Source organism: Cibotium barometz, chromosome 23 (assembly GCF_041138505.1).
Source record: "Cibotium barometz isolate CiBa-2024 chromosome 23, ASM4113850v1, whole genome shotgun sequence".
Lineage (NCBI taxonomy): Eukaryota > Viridiplantae > Streptophyta > Polypodiopsida > Cyatheales > Cibotiaceae > Cibotium > Cibotium barometz.
In genome coordinates this window covers 17,077,420-17,096,229 of record NC_141068.1, presented here as the reverse complement: position 1 = coordinate 17,096,229, position 18,810 = coordinate 17,077,420, and positions in this window count along the sequence as shown.

Sequence of the window (18,810 nt, the reverse complement as noted above, 5' to 3'; positions counted from 1 at the left end):
TCACATTAAAAGCATGTCATCAACATCAATAATGACAACAAACAAATCATTCTTGTCCTTTTTAACATATAAATTTCTTTATGCATGACTATTTTGAAATCCTTATCCAGTCAAATAGGTTTGAATCGTCTGGTACCAAGTCCTAGGGAATTGTTTAAAACTATAGAAAGCTTTCTTAATCTTGCATACCTTCTGTACTTGATTGGGTTTGGCAAATCCAACTAGTTGATTCACATAAACTTCTTCCTTGCAAGTCACCATTCAATAATGTTGTTTTGATGTCCAATTGGTGCACTTTCCATCCATGGTGGGCTACCAAAGCAATAACAAATCTGATAGTGGTCAAACAAGAAGTGGGGAAAAACATTTCATCATAATCCATCCCTTTCTGTTAGAGAGGTGGATCCATTAAATCCCAAGTACCATTTTTTTGAATGGCTTGAATTTCATCCTACATGGGTTTAACCTAATTTGGATCTTCTAAAGCCTCTTCAAAAGACTCGTATTCATCTATATCATGCAAAAAACTAAGAAATTTAAAACTCTACAATATCTACTGAAGAGTTGACTTTAGCACCGAGTCTCGTTCTATTCTACAAAGGAGCAGACAATTTGTTATCCTATAAGGTGATTCTAATCCATAAGCCTAGACTCATTGATTTACTGATCTTTTAAAATTTACTGCCTCCTCTAGAGTTGATCAAAAGTTGGTGCATCAATTTCTTGAGCATTCCCCCCTTACAACAAAAATGAGGATCATGAGGAAAAATCTATTAAGTATCAATAGACTCTAGCACTAGCAACAAACCATCAAACATGTCCAAGGAAGTAGCATAGGTATGCTTATTGAATTCTAACATAGGATAGACAAAATTCTCATCAAAAAGAACATGCCTACTAATAATGACTTTTTTGGTAAGAGGATTATAGAGAGATGATAGCCTTTGGTTTCTTAACTATAGCCAATAAAATGCACCTCACTCCCTTATCATCAAGCTTAGTCATGCTTTATGCTGGCACATGGACTTATGCCAAACAATCAACAACACACATATGTTCAACCTTAGGTTTTCTGTTGAACCAAGCTTCATAGAAGTGATGGTTTTCAAAGATTTAGTGGGGCACCTCTTCAGCACATAGGTAGCACAAAGAACTGCTTCTATCCAAAACTTGTGTGGAAGTTACTGACATTTAACCATGCCTCTAACCATCTCCATGAGAGTCCTATTTCTTCTCTCAACAACACCATTTTGATGTGGTGTATAAGGAGTTATGAATTGGTGCTTAATGCCTTTTTGTGCCAAAAATTCTTTTAAAGCATTAGATAAATATTTCCCCCCTCTATATGTACGAAGGGTTTAGAATTTTAAACTAGTTTAATTCTTTGAAAGCATTAGATAAATATTCCCCCCCTTTATATGTACGGAGGGTTTAGAATTTTAAACTAGCTTAATTCTCAATCAAAGTAAAAAAATGTTGGAAGTAGGTGAGGACGAAGTCATACCGTGATTTGGGGTACTAGGGAGAGCAGTGGAAGGTTTTATAACTTTTCCAGAAAGATCGTCTCCATCATATCCTTGAATGTCATGAGTCACTAGGCTAGCGAATTTGTTCATAGTACCCAAAGAGCTTCTTGTTGAGGGTGGGTCCTTTGTTGATGTTGAAAGCAATTCATTGGTCACCTTCATTAGAGTGAGGCTAGGTGGGGAATTCGTCCCCAACAAAGTGATGATGCGGTTGAAGAACCTACTGGTTATGATGATGGCCAGATCTAACTCCTACTCTTATTTGACATTGAAGGCTTTCATCCTAGTGATCATGATATCTTTTATGTAAGGGGCGCCAGCAGGAAGGGTACTAAAAGAACCATGGGAAGTTAAATTGTATCGCTACTCTTGTCATAATAGGTCCCATGTCTACTAGGTTGCTGTAAATATACCGCGGAAGAGCCTTGCAGTACTCTAGCTAGATGTCTGGTTTGAAGAGAAAGGGACGTCTCCAGACATGTTGTTCTCCCATGAGAGAGAATATGATGGGTCTTGTGTCTAGGTAAGGCCTCTTGTATCTACCTTGCTACCTCCTCGGTGTGTTGCTTCTTCCAAGAATCTTACTTTGGTAGGGGGCTCTTGTTACTGTATTTGGCAACCAAGCAGGATCCGGATAGTTTACTCAAACTATGTGCAATCCAAGGGGTCACACCAATTAAGGGGGTTGAGTGGGGGATCCACCTCCTCTTGGTCCTATGATGGCTATGAGGGGATTTCTCCTTCCTCCAGGGAAATGTCAAGAGGAACCTATTGGGTTTGGGGTTCTTGGAGTGAAGGTATTGCCGATGTAGATGGTTTTGTATATGGAGGGAGGCATCAAGGAGGAAGGGTATGCACATTGATGAGTCTTGATGGAGTGTCAGTAGGCCCAACCCAATGTAAAGAGGGGGTGAAGATGGTATCTAAGAAGGAGGTGGTGAGGATGTGAGAAGGGGTAATGTGTGGTGGAGGAAATAAGTGAAGGGTGGTGGTGGCGAGGCTTGGGAAAGACTAATGATGTTGAAGGTCAATTTAGCATGGAGTGTGGGGGTGTAAAGAGGATGTTTCCGTGTGCCATATGGTGGTGGGTTTGGCAATGGTGGTGTGCTAGAGCCTCCTTGGTTGTGTTCGCAGGGAGCTAGAGCAAAGTGCTGGGGGGTGTCAGGGGGGTGTGGGATTTTGTGTCACCACACTTGAGGGTTGGGAGGGATATTCATCGTCATTATCATCATCCTCGCCCTCGATGGCAGCAGTGGTGGTTGGTAAGCTTTTTGGAAAAGAAAAAGGTTTTGGCCTGATGTCCCTCTTCAGTTGTGTGAAGTCTGGGGAAATGCCACATGAGATTTGTCAATCTGCATGATGGCAATGGGGCAACAAGGATCTCTAGCTGGTGGTAGACACACCTATACAAAACTAAGAGGCCCTGTGGGGGAGTATGGATCGGGTGCCTAATAATGAAGCGCTTTGTAGGCCATGTGGATTTCCTTCCACCCCTCCCCTTCCATTAAAGTGAAAGCAGTAAGAAACTTTGAAGAAGCATAAAGAAAAAGACAAAGGCCATGGGGCACTGTTAGCTCAATCGGGGCATCAAATTCTTTGGCTTGTCATGTTCTAGGATATGGGCCCAAGTAAGGAGGTTGGCTGTGAGAGGATGGACTAGGAGGGTGAAGAGGGTAGTGGGGGTGTCAAAAAATTTTGGCTTTGGAAGAAGAAGGTGACAAGCATATTGATGGAGGGCGGAGGGATTTTGGTGATAATGTAGGAGAGAGAAGAGATGGTGTGATTGGTTCCTCTAAAAAGATGTTATGTTGGAGAAGTTGGACAGTGCGATAGTGGAGCTCAAGGATGGTGGGAAGGTTCTGGGGTGGGCAGGTTAGGGAAAGAAGTTCAGAAAAGCATCCATCAAGGTATCTACTTTATGTTCAGTGATGATTGATACATATCCCAGAGTTATTGGCTACTCTTGCCTAGCTCTCTCTTCAACAACCCCACTAGCTTCTCCTCCTTCCAGCATTTGTTTCTTATAGGCCTGGAAGGTGGCGCAAATGCTCTCTCGACTCTCCTAGGCGAGAGCATTCTACCTTAACTAGACTGCACTCTTTCTTAGCTTCATGCAATTGAGCTTTCACGTGATCACAAAATGGCCTTTAGGGCTTTTTCTAGGCTAGCTTCTCGATTTGCAAGTGAGGCTTATAGCCTGTTGTTGGTGTTCAGAGAATCTAGAGATCCTATTGACAGAGATTTGTTTTCCTCTAAGTTTTATTTATCTTTCCTTGGCTTCCTTTTGTTGTACCTTTTTATTTCATTTTGTTTTTGTTTTTCTTCCTTCTTAAGGTGATTTTCCTTCAAGGTGTTTTGCATGAGTGTCCCGTAGTAGCATCATAATTTGTTACCATTAAAATAACTCGCCATTTCCACGATTCCATCAAGTGTTTCAATGCATATAGCACCCTATGGAGTTATTTTACTTACTAGGAAGGGTCCTATTCCTTTGTATTTAAGATTCTTTCTTTGGTTTTTTGTGATGTAAAAGAAAACCATGTCGCCCTCACTCATCTCCTTATCTTTGAGCTAGTTGTCAAACCATTGTTTATGCAAGTTTTTCCACAATCATGCCGTACATAGATCTTAGATGCATTTCATCTAATTTCTTGAGCTCAAAGAGTCAGCCACTTAAGACATTCCAAGTGAGCCTTTGTTTTACTGCAACCCTTAGGCTTGGCACACCAAGAATTCCATGGACATGACTGCATTAGTGCCATATGTTAAGTTGAAGGGTGTTGTGTTAATGGCCACTTTGTATGCCATCTTATAAGCCTAGAGTGCAGTCGGCAACTTGTGTTCCCAATCATTTGCAACCTGAGGGGGTGCACTACTAAGAAACCGTATGTATCACGTGCATTCAAGGGGTATTAAAAAACCCCTTACCTATAAAATTTTCATGGATAACCCCTTTTTCTTTATGGACTTATAGTTTTTTTTTTCAAAATCGATTTACAAAACCCCTTATGTAAATTTATTTCTATAAATGTACCTTCATTTGAAATCACGTGGTATACTTACATATTTTTAGGTGAACCCGTCGAGTTTGCGACTTGTTTCCACACGAACTTGGTTAGGATGGCACATATCATCTTAGTACTCTCTGCTTAGCCATTAGCTTAGGGGTAATAAGGTGAAGTTTACAGTGTGTGACAAAGAATTCTTGTCGTCGCAAAAATTGCATTACTTCACTGATGAAGTTACTTCACTCTGACAAGCTCAAGAGGGCATCCCTATCGACGAGTGATCACACACTCGTGAAAGAATTTGGTCATGGATCTTGCATCATCCTTTCTTGTGGCTCTAGCTTCCACCCATTTAGTTCACTAGTCTATTGTTGCTACTATGATATACCTTGCTTGGGTGGTTCGGGTAGCCATATTAATGGGACCAAGGAAAACAATGCCCTATTTCTTGAATGGTTACAAGGACATTCTGTGATAGAGGGCATTCTGTCCTTATCATGCAAAATTGTAAACCCTTGACATTCATCACATCACTTGAAATATTTGGTCATGTCTCCAAAAACAAGGTTTGCAATTGTAAGTCTACCAGGAGAACCTTTCGAGCAGTGGTATCTGGTGAAGTGTCCATCTACATCCCTAGAGTGGGCCTTTTCCAAGATAGAGATGTATGCATCCTCACGGACTTCTCATCTCATCATTCCATCTTTTCCTTGTTTGTACAATTGTTCCACAATTAATTGATAGGGGACTGCCCCTTCTTAAATAAGGTGTCTTGTTAGATCTTTATTAATCAACATTTCAGCGGGTACTAGGCCAACATCCAAGAAATGTGCAACTTCTTCTCCCCATTCTAGAATCAAGCATAGTTGGAATAGAGGAGCATTTCGCAAGTCATCATCAATCCCCACTGCTGATTCTCCATTAGGAATTTGTGATATGTGGTCGGCTAGTACATGTTGGGAATCTTTCCACATTGTGACAATAAAATCAAACTCCAATATAATTAGAAGCCATCTTGTGATTCTACCCATGGTGTAAGGCTAATTCACAAGGTAAGAAGAGCTTGATGGTTTACAAAGAAAACTAATTTAGTCATCAAACGATAATGATAAAACTTTTTGGCTATATAGACCATGGCCAACCCTTCTCTCTCTCTGTGGCGGTGGTGTAATTTCTTTTTCCTTTGTTCAACTAGAAAGACTAAAGATAATAGGAAAGTCCTTGCTATGTTCTTCAAATTGAGCTAGTACAAAACCAATTGCAAAAGCTAAAGAATATATGTGGACATGGAATATTATTTCCCAATTGGGTGATGTCAAAATGGGAGAACTTGCTAATGCTTTCTTGAGAGTATCATATGCTTGCTGGCATTCCTCTGTCTATTCAAAAACAACCATGAGTCCATAAAGAGGATGAGCTATGTTGGAATACATGAAGATGAAATGTCAGTAATAATTGACATGCCCCATGAATCACTGGACTCCCTTAAAGTTGAAAGGAGGTGGCAACTCAAGAATGAGTTTCACCTTACTACTATCATCTCTGGAGATGCCATGTTTTGAGATAATGTGTCCCAAGATCACTCCATATCAAACCCAAAATTGGCATTTTAATGGATTAAGAGAGATTATATAGATTCTGCATATCTCTAGCACTGTAGATATGCTTTCCATTTAGAATTGACACATAGGTTGTCCATAAAGACTCCAAGGAATTTTCGTATACTCCTTGTAGGTTGTGCTCATCAGACATTGAAAATTTCTTGGGGCATTGGCTAAACCAAATGGCATGATGCGATATGCATACGTGCCCCATTCTTAGAAAAGTCCATTCTATGTTGATCTTTTGGGTCTATTAGCATATGGTTGTTGTAACCTCAAACTCTATCAAGCTATAGGCCTCTTTTCTTGCTACATACTCCAACACATGCTTTGTGAAGGGTAATGGATAGTGATCCTGTATTGTGGTTGCATGACCTTTTTGAGGTCCACACACACCCTAACTTTTCCATTTTTCTTGAGTACTATCATGATGGGTGATACCCATTCGGTGTGCTCAATTTTGTAGATGAATCTGGCATCTACTATGAGTCCATTAATCTCTTCACGGACCATCTTGAAATATTTAGGATTCATAGGATATGCTCTTTGCTTTACTGGCCTTGCTCCTGTCACCATGGGGATGGTATGTTTGACCACTTCAAGAGGTACACCTTTCACATCAATGTACTTCCAAATAAATTAATCTTGGAATTCAGTGAGTAGGTGAGTAAGGTTTCTCTCTTCTTCTGTGCGAAGAGGTCTTTCTCGAGATAGATAGGCTTTGGATTCTCACCTAAACCATCATAAAATTTTCCAAGCTTCCCATCATGGGATATTTTAGCCTTCTCATACTGTACAATGTGGTTGCCCACATTGTATGCTTTAAAATGTTCGCGAACTTATTTGGTCTCCTCCACTTTAACGCTTTCCTTGGTCCATTATTTTTTGGCTTCTCCCTCAGCTTGTGCTATGAGCAGAGGGAGAGAGTTTTTGGGGTTCTGACTATGTGTTCGGTGACTTCCCCTTTAGTGGTTACCTTGTTAACCAAAATGGGGAACTCATCGAGCTCCTTTTTCTAGATTCGATAGAATTTCAAATGTAAATTGAGAGCCTCTACATACTTTAGCCACTCTTCTTCAAACTCTATCGAGAAGATGTAAGCCTCTTCTCCCTTAAAACCTCTAAAACTAGGGGTCTTACAGTAGGTAATTTTCCTTTGCAATAACAACCTTACCTCTTCTATGCTCACAGGTTCATATTGGCCTTACCTCTTCTACCACGGTGTCAAACATGTATGTAGCACTTAGCATGTCGAGAGATGTAATCTCTTGCCTGTCTGTCATGGAAAATATTGTTTCAGTTCATTTCAGAAGTATATCCATGGTTGCAAGAATGTGCATCTAGTTCTCAGAGTCTTTCAACTCTAGGAGAGGTGCGAATTCCATACTATCCTTTCATCTTCCAACATTTCTTGTTACAAGTCTGGCACAGGTGCACTGCGCTTAGATCTAACAGTAGTTAGTCAATGAATCTTCTACTAAAGGCCCCCCACTCATTGGATGGATCTTCCAAGTTCATAGGATCACCTTTAGCATTCCATCCTTTTTCTAAATGTAAATGTGATCCATATCCCAATCATGGATCATTCTAGTCTCTCTCATGAAGGGCCATCATAGGATGTAATCATATAGGAAACCAGCTCTGCTAGCCAAAGTTCATCACAACAAAGGTGTGCCAAAAATTAGTTTTGAGAATTTTAATTTTCAAATCTCGTAGAAGACCCATGGCCTTCGTGTGGCGGTGTCTCCATCAACTAGTTTTACAATCAATGCAGTGTCATCCATAGAAGGTTTATCCCATTTCTCTCAGCACTGCTTAGTGATGATGCTCACTCATTCACCAACATCTAGGATAGCCGATGAATTGATGTTCATCAAAAGCTAGGGGCAATGCTGCATCATTAAGTTTATCTTCTTCAAAATATTGCCCTAACTTATTCACTCGTATCGTGGTATGCCTGCGGTTCCGTTTAGTTTTATAGATACTTCACCATCTAACTTGTCTGGACTCCTTAGCTCCTCCATTCCAACTTCAACCCTCCCTTCCATCCAATCTTTCAAATCCTTCATAGACTCAGGCTACCTTGATCAAGGTGCCAATGGGAATCTGGATTTGTGAAGATAAAAAGGAGGTGAGAGCAGCAATGTCTTTTGGAATGGGGTTGAATTTATGAGTCTGATGATCCATGTTCATGCTTGAGTTTCTTAAAGTGTATGGTATAGGGATATGAACATCCATGTGTGTTAACCCTCATTTGACACCTCTCAACGAGTATCGATGCCATCCATTGGCAACCATCACTTCATTTAGCCATTGGCATTAGAAATGTTAATATTATATATTTTACGTGTGTAATCACCACTTGTCTATGATAGGCACATCACGAGATTAATTATTGAGATTACATGCTTAGATTAAGTGTTTGCACAAGCTTAGGTGGCCTTGGATAGCTAGGGACCTATGTTTTAAGTATGGATAGCCCCAACGTGTGAATGCTTGGGTCCAAGATAAGAATCAATTAGTATTCTCACCATTCATTCTCTTATGCAACTAATAGAGTGCTCTTCTTCTCCATTCTCATGCATCTTACCTAATCCAATTAGATTTGTTATATGCTCATTGTGTATGTGAGAGAGAGAGATTTAGTGAAAAGAGGGTTAAGCTTCCATTGCAGTGTGATGGTGGTGATGGAGTGGAGCTCTGAGGTGCTCTTGTATCGACAAGAACCCACAACCAGCATTCAAAGAGGTGAATGACACACCCCCATTTGTAATTGTGCGTTAGGCCATCCTAGCTTCAGTTGACTTGTTTTTTCTCTCGAGTGCAATGGGGGGAAGATTTAGTCATTCGACGTGCCTTTCCTATGGCATAAGGACCCTCCCTAAGTGGTGCCACTGTCTGGGGAATAGACCAGTCACATAACTATAGTGCATTTTGAATGTGTGTGTGTGTGTGTGTACGGACCTTAATTTCTATTATGTTTCTCTATTTTTTCAACAATGGAAAAAATGGAAGAAAGAAAATATGTGAAAGGTGTTTGTTGTCTTTCTGATTTATTGTGTTTTTCATTACAAATTTGTGTTTAAGTTGTGTTTCTCATTATAATATCTACTATTTCTACAATTTCTAGTTTTTTACATTTTTACATTTTTGAAATTTAAAAATAGTCAAATGAGGTTATAATGGAAAGATTTCGGTTAAACTAACCTTAGAATTAGCTTTATACCATAGTTTTTACCCTAATTTTGACTCCTCACATGACGAATTTGGGATAAAAAGTGAAATTAGAGGATTTGCAAACACACATAAATTTATGTGTTTTTGCATTAGTACAAATATGCAAGTAAATTAGCCTTAATCCTCTTTATAATTTGGGGCATCCTGACTAGCTGGTCGTATTTAATACGTACAGCCTTTGTGGCCACTATTCACAAAAATCTGAAGCTGACTAACCAATTTTGGGTAATTCGGGGTGGGCTCACCACATTTAATGTGTGCATGTGTTTAGGCAGGCCTACACATCAAAGATTCCAGAAATACCCCACTTTGGTAAAACCAAAAATCAAAACCGTGAAAGTAAAAAACAAAACAATAAAAAATAAAAAAAATCAAAAAGTTTTAAAAAAGAGAAGGAAAAAGGAAAAAGGTAACAGGTCCGCGAGCACAAAAAAGATTTTTCTGGAAAAGCATGTACACAAGTTGACCCAAAATGTGTTTTGGGACATTTCAATCATTTTGACACAATTTCTATAACACCCCAAAAATTTTTTTTTTCCATAGTTGAGCTTAACTATGGGAGCCAGCGCACCTGTAGCACTTGACTGGCCCATTTTTTGTGCCAAACGAGTTAAGAAACACCAAAAACGTGTTTTGAAAAAACCTTGGATAATCCAAAAAAAATGAAAATTCTCAACCTTGTTCGAGGCATCCGTAGGACCTTCAAACACCCCATACTCACATGCACTAACGATCTGGGCAGGTTTTAGAGGCCAACTTAGAGGAAAGTGGGTCCATAGAGCTAGGGAATTATCAGGCCACACTCGGCTCCGCGTCTTTGGCTAGAACCCAATTTAGTGTAGTGCAGGGATCCAAGATTGCTAAACGAAGATTGCTACACGTGACTCCTCGTCAAAACACAATACAATGGAGGGATCTTACGACTTAGGAGAACTCCACCCGAGTTAAGTCTACCAGACCTACCCCTAGCATGCTCAACCGCATGGCAAGTTACCTCAAAGGGTTGGCCTTCGGCTGTTGCGTCTGAGCCTGTTCATGACACAACCCAACTAACGAATGTAGAAGTTGAGGTGAGCTCTCGAGCAACCCTTGTTGAGACCTCATTACCAAAAGATAGCATGCATGTAAGTATTCCTAGCTAGAGAGACCTCACTCCACCAATATCTACTCCTATAATTGTTGATCCCCCACATATGTGCAACAACTTTTGGCTAATGAAAGAAACCTAGAAGAAATACATCAAGTAGAGACCCACATACCAGCTGCTAGATCTATAGAGCAAGAGACCTTGTGTAGAGGTCAACAAAGATTAGCAATCCAAGCTGCTCAAATGGCTCCAACAGAGACTATCTAGGTGGTGCCAAGTAGTCTAGAAACTAGTGTGGTAATGTTGCATCAGGTTCCAAAAAGTCGATCAACATCATTCAAATCTTGGATCAATGTCTTCTAATAGAAGACTGGGAGTATAATTCTGCGCAGGAAACTCTTACGGATTTGGACACTAGCCTAATCTACGGGGTAAACCTGGAGGATATCATTCAGTTGGTTCCTCGTGCTCTTAGCATGAGGAAGGCTGTTTGCAAGTCATTTGTGATTGCATTCAGAGGATATTGGAGAATGAGAGACTCCAACAAGGGTTCATGGTGTACCCCCTAAGGCAACTATGATGCAGGTCAGGAAATCAAAGGCAATAGTGCTTGCTCTGAGCGGCATTGTTACACTACCACCAACAATGAGCCAATTTGAACCTACTTTCGTAGTGTCACTCCTCGGCTACACTATAGACCCAACTACATCTACCAACGCACAAGACACTACTAGCATGAGCCTTGCATTCCTTGCGCCAAGAGCTATCACAATGCGAAAGACTCAGCTAGCATATTCCCTAATCCAATGATTAGTAGCATGGCAACCCCCACAACACCTTTGACTAACAACACAACATTAGCATAAAGCACAGTAACAACCCCGGATCACCCAGTGCCACACCCCATGCCTACTACCACTGTGCATAGCTTTCTTGTTCTAAAGCATAGTCGTTCCAACTATGAGTGCTATGAAAGGACAATCCTCTTCACATCCCCCTCCTTTTGTCACATCTCACTCTAGTGCACATTTTCCTTATCTAATCCTAAGAGCAAGAGGGATACCATCACGAGTTATTGGACCCATTTCTCCAACACATGCTCTAAGGCCAACAACTCCTATTTGGGACAATATCCGGATATGCACCACATGCTCCAGTCTCAGTCACCCTAGGATTTAGAGTGTTACATCCACATGTAGCACCTTATATGCCACTTGTTATTGTACCAACACTAATAATTCAAGAAGAGATGAGGACCAATAGAGCTCCTGAGAATGTACATATGTACCCAAGGAGAGAGCTACATATTTGGTGTATGTCGACAAGCTTATACAACAAGTGAGTGTCCAATCATCTTGAGAGAACGATACCAAGGAAACTATAGTTTTTGAGGTCGCTATGGTCCTGACATCTCACAGTGTCGAACGTGCTTACAAACCATTGTTAATGCTGCCAAATCATGGCTAGATTTACTAGCACCACCAGAGCAACAAGCTATCATGCCAGCCATAGCAACTCAACACACTGGCTAACATAGCAACCAATCTCAAAGGGCATTTACAATGCTACAAATGTGCTTGAAAGCCATTGTTAATGATCCCAAATCATGGCTAGCTTTACTAGCACCACCAGAGTAACAAGCTATCATGCTGGCCATAGAAGCTCAACACACTACTAACCACCGGACATAGTAACCAATCTCAAAGAGTATTTACAATACTGAAAATGTACCTCTCCCTAGCACCCATACTAGGACCCAACCACTCCCTCCCAAGATCACACCACTTAATCAAATAGCTTTGGAGGAACCTGTGGATTACCTGGGGTATGAAGTGGACTTGGATGCTACCTCACATTTTGCAGAGAAGACTCCACAAAATTCTCTCTTGAGTACTATGTGGTTGATGCCCAAGGGGGAGTCAAAGTTATATACCAACTTGCTGCTACAAGAAGAGGTCATGATACTAACACCACTCCCAGAATAATACCTCTTGAATGTTATCACTTCCAAGGACCACACGGAATCTTTGGATGTCCTCTTAACTATCCATAGCCACAAACCACTCAAGGTGCATCTTTTACACCACCACCTACCACTGGTAGTCGTGTTGCATAGATCATATAATCAAGGGTTTCTCCATGAAATCTATGAAGGGGGATAAGTCTTGCAGAAACCCACAAGACTCAACCCTACTATAGGATTTTAGAAACTCAAGTCATAGAAGATCCAAGAACCCAAGTAGAGGATAAGTACGCCAAGTCAATGGTAAAAATTCCATTGAATAAAGTGGTTCAATACTTTGAAGCTTATGAATCCACCAACACAATACTACTACTCACTACCAAGGGCATCACAGTATTAATGGGAGTCCTAAATGGTGGTGCAACAGTCAGTATAATCACCAAAAAATGCTAGGAAAAAATGGCCAAACCCGGTACTGTTACCAAACCAATGGGAATGTTATGCAACCTTAAGATCAAGGTGTTGAAACATTGGGTGAGGCATATGTTCATTTTGGTGGACTTTTCCAAGCAGCTTAATCTAATGAAATGATCTTAGGAAGACCATTTATGCGTGAAGCTAAAATGATCCATGATTGGTTTAAAAACCATGTCTACATACAATTTGATGACTCAATCCTTAGAGAGAGTAGACCTTGTGACTGGTCATGTACATAATGGTGGACTATTTGGCCATAGATTTGATACTTCCATCCATTCAACCCCTTTGCAATACTGCTACACTTGCAGGGAGGAGACCGATGTAGGGGAAGACTCACCCTACAAGTCAAAGGTCATGAGTGAGGAGGATGATGAAATTATAGGTAGAGAGCCAAAGGATATACATGGTTTACACTTGATGGTGGTGAGGAGATCCCTAATGTTATGCCACTCTACAAATGATTCAGGTGCTACCTTCTTTTACCCAGGGGATTGGTTGTATTAACCTCCCGAATGTTGTGCCACTCTACAAATGATTCAGGCTCTACCTTCTAATACTCAAGGGATTGGTTGTATTGAACTTGAGTCCACATGGGATGACTCAATTATGAGCACCAATGGTGAAGATGAGGAGTCTAAATCAGAGACTAGAAGTGACACCAACTCCTCAATTACTACAAGCAAAATAGAGCTGACAATATTAAAAGAAACTGTAGGGAGTAGCTCTGAATCAGATATGGATTCCCAATATAAAGAAGGGGATCAAGTTCTTCAAATCCACCAGAGCTTAGCATCCCTAGTGAGGAAAAATCATGCAAGCATGGATTGGTTCATGGCTCAAGTATCGGCAGCTAAGAAGTAATCATCAATTGCTTCAATCCATAACTTGGCATCCTTCTCAATTTTTGAAACTTCCCCTTTAAAGGAGAGAGGTTGCATCTATTTAAGTAGGAAATTTCTTCTCCTATGTGTCTATGTATAATAGCGCATTGGGGGGAGGAAACTGATCGTCCTGGCCATCATTGCAAGATTATATTTCACAAGACTTATACTTTACACTACGCTCAAGATATAAAAGTAAACCCTTGAAATCATTTTATTTCTCAATTCAAATATTTACAAGGACAAGATTAATTACAAAGATTTGAGACTAATGTATTCATAACTATTTAGTCAAATATTTACAAGGACAAGATTAATTACACGGACAAGATTAATTACAAACACTACAAGAATGGTCTATACATAGCGACCCTCATATAAATATGAAGAAAATAGCGGGGGTCGCTTTCGTGGATGCTTATGCGACCTTTAAAATTTAGTTGTATATGCCACCATAGTAGAGCGACCATAGCAAACTAGAAATGAGTGGTATAAGCATCGAAATTGCAATGCATAACCCACCTTTTTTTTTGGGTCGTTTATGCATCTCAAATCTTTAAAAAAACTAAAACGTGTATTCAATTTCCTTTCGCCCGTTTCGCGCGCACTGTAGCAGCTTCAAACATTCGCTTCTTCTCACAATCCCAAGCTCACGGCGGCCAGCACAGGTAACGTGTGTGTTTTTTGGTGGTAAAGGAGGACTAAGAAGGTTGTGCCGGAGCTTCACAAAAACCCTAATGAGAGAGCATTGATTACTGTTGGGGTTTGATATGCGTGCGGAGGGTTGGTGAGCCAAATCTGCTTTGGTTAAGAGAGTTTGAGAGGGAGTGGAGTGGTTGGTCCAGAGAGAGAAGGAGAGGTGGGGTCAGGTGAGAGGGGGAGGGACTAGAGTGGTCAACCTAGAGCTCTAGAGCCTTGAGGGGTGGTCGGAGAGGGTGGGGTTGGGGAGTGAGTTTGTGAATGACGAGAGGGGGTGGGTTTGTGCTAGAGAGAGGGGAGGGGGGTCAGGTGAGAGGGTGGGTGGTTGGTGAGGGGGCGTGGGATGGTGAGTGCACGAGAGAGGGGGGGGTGAGAGGGTGAGGGTGGGGAGTGAGGGGTTGGTGCGGAGTGACACAAGGGGGGGATGCCCACAAATAGAGATGCAAATGCTGAATTGTAGCTGGCGTCGGATACGTTTGCTAACACTTGCAAGTGATGCACACTACAGGTTCATCCTCTGCTCATGCTGGTTGGCCTCATCGTACTCCCAAGCCAAGGTGGTACACAAAGTCTCCATGATTTATTGCCCTCTATGTTCCTGCCTATATATTGGTTATGCAGCTGTTATGGGCTCATTGATTTGATCATGTTGACGTACTTAAACATGGTCTACGCGCTGCTGTGGTGGGTTAATCTTAATTAATTGTGCAGCCCTTTTGATTTTCAAGGCGATCCCTGGTCCTAAGCCAGTGAAGAAGGCATTGCATCTCGCCATCCACCTTGTTGGCCTCATTGCTGGCCAGCGTTGGCCTCTATGCTGTCTTTGCTTTCCACAACAAGCTGCATATCCCGAACCTCTACAGTCTCCACTCCTGGCTTGGGCTCGGGGCTATCGCCCTGTTCACAGTTCAAGTAAATATTAGTCTTCTGGGTGATTGTGAATTGATCGTATAGGGGGGGCTACACATGAAAGAGGAGAGGGGGGCGATGGGTGAGTGGGAGAGGGGAGTGGCCGCGAAGGAGAGGGGGAAGGAGGGGGTCGAAGAAGAGGGAGAAAGAGGGGGTCAAAGGAGGGGGGGCTTAAGCACGGAGAGAGGGGGGAGGGGGGGAGAAGGTGGTTGGGTGAGAGGAGGGGGGGTGCGTGTATGGTGAGTGGGTGAGGGGGTGAGTGATGATTGGGGAGAAGGTTGTGCCGGAGCTTCAGGTAACGTGTGTGTTTTTTTGGTTCGGAGGAGAAGGATCACAGAGGAGTTGAAGGTTGCCAGGTATACCACCCAGCAACAGTTTAGCAGCGGGGAATATCAAGATGATAATGACAAGAAATATCTGTTGGCAATTCTCGCGTAGGAGTTCGGTGTTGGTTGGGACGAGACCGCTGTATTGCATGAGATGCAAACGCTTCTAAAGCATCGACGGAACAATGCATGGTACAATTATTTGCTTTGCTATGTTATTCAAGTCTACTTCTTTCTTTGAGTAATATGGTTGAATTATTGTTAAATTAAAAAAATAAAGTTTGGAACGTCAAACACCTGAAACGTTCTCTAGAAAGTTCATATACTCTCACACACACACAAATCAGCCCACCAATTCTGCTTTTTGTGCAAAGCTCTTCCTCGCCATCTGAGGAAAAGGGTAGCTTCACTGGTCAAAAAGGCCAGCTTCTTCTGGCAGAAGCGAGTTCTGTCTAGCATAAAGGATGTATAAAGGGTATGAGCAGTTTTATACCCTCTCTCCCCTACTTGTCTCGGAAACCTCTCAAGTCCAGCCTTGCTAACTAGATGCTTGCACACCCAGCTTTGCTGGTTAAGGATTAGTATTCTCTTATCCACGCTTGAGTAGGAAAGAGAATGAGCTGTAGCCCAGGAGCTGTCCTTGCTTAAGCTGACTACTCGTAATCATACCACTGTACTGCACTTGTGCTCATACAGAGCTTACAGTAACTTTAGGACAACCTCTCTCTAAGTAAGTTTAGGAGCTTGTGGTGTCCAGCTTTAATGCTTTTGGTAATTGTCATTAATGTATGTATTTAAGTTAATTAATACACGTTGGTGACAACCAGACTAAACCTCTGTATGTGCGCAGCTTAACCAACCTCTGGTCCTCTTTGTGTGTAGTTTGTGTACCCTTTTATACAGCCCCAGAGCCATACTTTAAAGCTATTATTAACTTCTTTATAAAAGCTGGCCAGCTTAGCGCAAAAAGCACTAGCCCAAAATAACGACTAAACACAGAAAGTGCTGGCCCAGAAAAAGCGTGCATGCTCAGCTTTAAAAGAAGTCGTTGCTAATTTGCCACCTCAGCTCTTGATGCCACATCAGCATCGTCAGTTACATCATCATCCACGTCAGCTGCTCATTGCGCATTAGCTTCACGATCAGCTCTTTTCACAACACTTTTGCCTGTAAGACAAAACACACACATGCATAGTACATGGACTCATGACTATAGAACAGGAGCCTAAGGGGAATCGAACCCCAAGGTGGTAGCATAAGGCCACTCTAAGACCAAGAGGCTCCCCCTACCACCCCACCCTATAGTAAGTATCATGTACAATCAAAACAAGCGATGAAAAAAAAGGATATCGAGATAGAAACACATTACCATTTTCTTTTGAATTGATGAGCCAAGCTGTTTATCAACAATTGGAAACTATGCCTCGCCAAAGATATCAATCTCTAAGAACACCTCGTCGTTGTCAGCCATAGCCTCTTGAAGTTCCATCTTTGTTAGGCATATGCCGAGTCCATCAGGGAGTGGAGCATTGTTCGAGGTGGATTCTAAGATTTTCTCAATGTCAGCCTCTAGTAGATCTTCTCCTAGATCATCCGATAAATCTTTACCCGGATCATCCCCTTCATCATCCGTTGAGGGTGGTGTGACATTTGTTTGTGAAATCAAATTTGCTTCTCTAATGCGAAGAATTGTATCTCTTTGCCCATGTGATATAGAGGTCATTGTTGTGTCTGGTGTATTGTCGGGCTCTGTAGAGGTCATTGTTGTGTGGTGTATTTTCACGCTCAGTAGAAAAGGTGGTATCAAACAATCTTCGGCTTCTAGGGTTCACATGAACAATTTGCCACCATGGATTGCCAGTTGGATTTTTGTAAAAGAAAGCTTGTTGCGCATACATCAGGAAGAGATAGGGCTCTTTGGTTGCTCGTAGGAGCTTCGATGAGTCAACGGACCAGAAGCCGCTTTGTTCGCGCCTCAAGGTGGCCCTTTTTCCTTTGTACGCTCGAAACCAACGCACCTTCAAAATTACCTGCAATATTATAATGTATATAAACTTGTTACTCAAAGATGCTGAATATTTCAATCATTTGGTTTGCATAATATTTTGAAACGAATCATGTGTACCTGTTTCATAACACGATAGTTAATTTCGTATATGCCCTCCAGATCCCCTACGTAGCCGAGCTCATCCTCAATCAAATTTGTGTCACAAGCACTTGCACGAGAGAGTTGATGAAAGGATGCAACAATGCAAGAGTCTTGAGTAACACGAAGATCATCAATCCTCTTGACGCGGAGATGCTGACCACACACCCACATGTTGCTGTGAGCTCGAACCTAAAACCACATGGGAACCACATGAACATGTATGGTTAGAATCCAAAAAAACATGTAGTATTATTCAAATTAAAATATAACATTGGAGTAACTTACCATGGTGTCGCATCCTAGGCTAAGCTCAAACTCTTCTCGTGAGATTTCAAACCCCTGCCCTCGCGTCTCTCTGATATGTGTATTCAACCATTCTAGGCTCATCATTGGAGGTGCACTCCGACCCTTTTTGGATGCCCTACTTCTCCGGTTTCTCTCTTTGCATTCTTTATCATGCTTGTCAATCCATTTTTGCATGCAATCTGAGTTATACACCACAAAAGTACTAAGCGCTTCCCTCTCCTCAGCACTTATCTTTAGTGGGACCCCTTGCCCACATAACATCTTTGTGGTTTCGTTGTCTGATTGTTCTTCTCTCCAACCAGGAGGAGCTTCGTTATCCACATGTTGCAAGTACTCGGATAGATAATACATGCACTCGTGAAGCAACCATCCCTCTGCCATGGATCCCTCGGGTCTTGCTCACTGGCGCACAAATCCTTTCAATACCCCCATGTACCTTTCAAACCAGAACATCCATCGTGTACTCATGGTCCCATCAATCTCTATCTCTTCAACGAGATGGATCATAACATGGACTTGAATGTCAAAAAAGGAGGTAGGTAACTCCTTCTCCATCAGACAAAGGAGCTCAATACACTCTAGCTTTCATTGCGGGATATCACGTGAGTCGATCTCTTTGGATGTAATCCATCTATAAA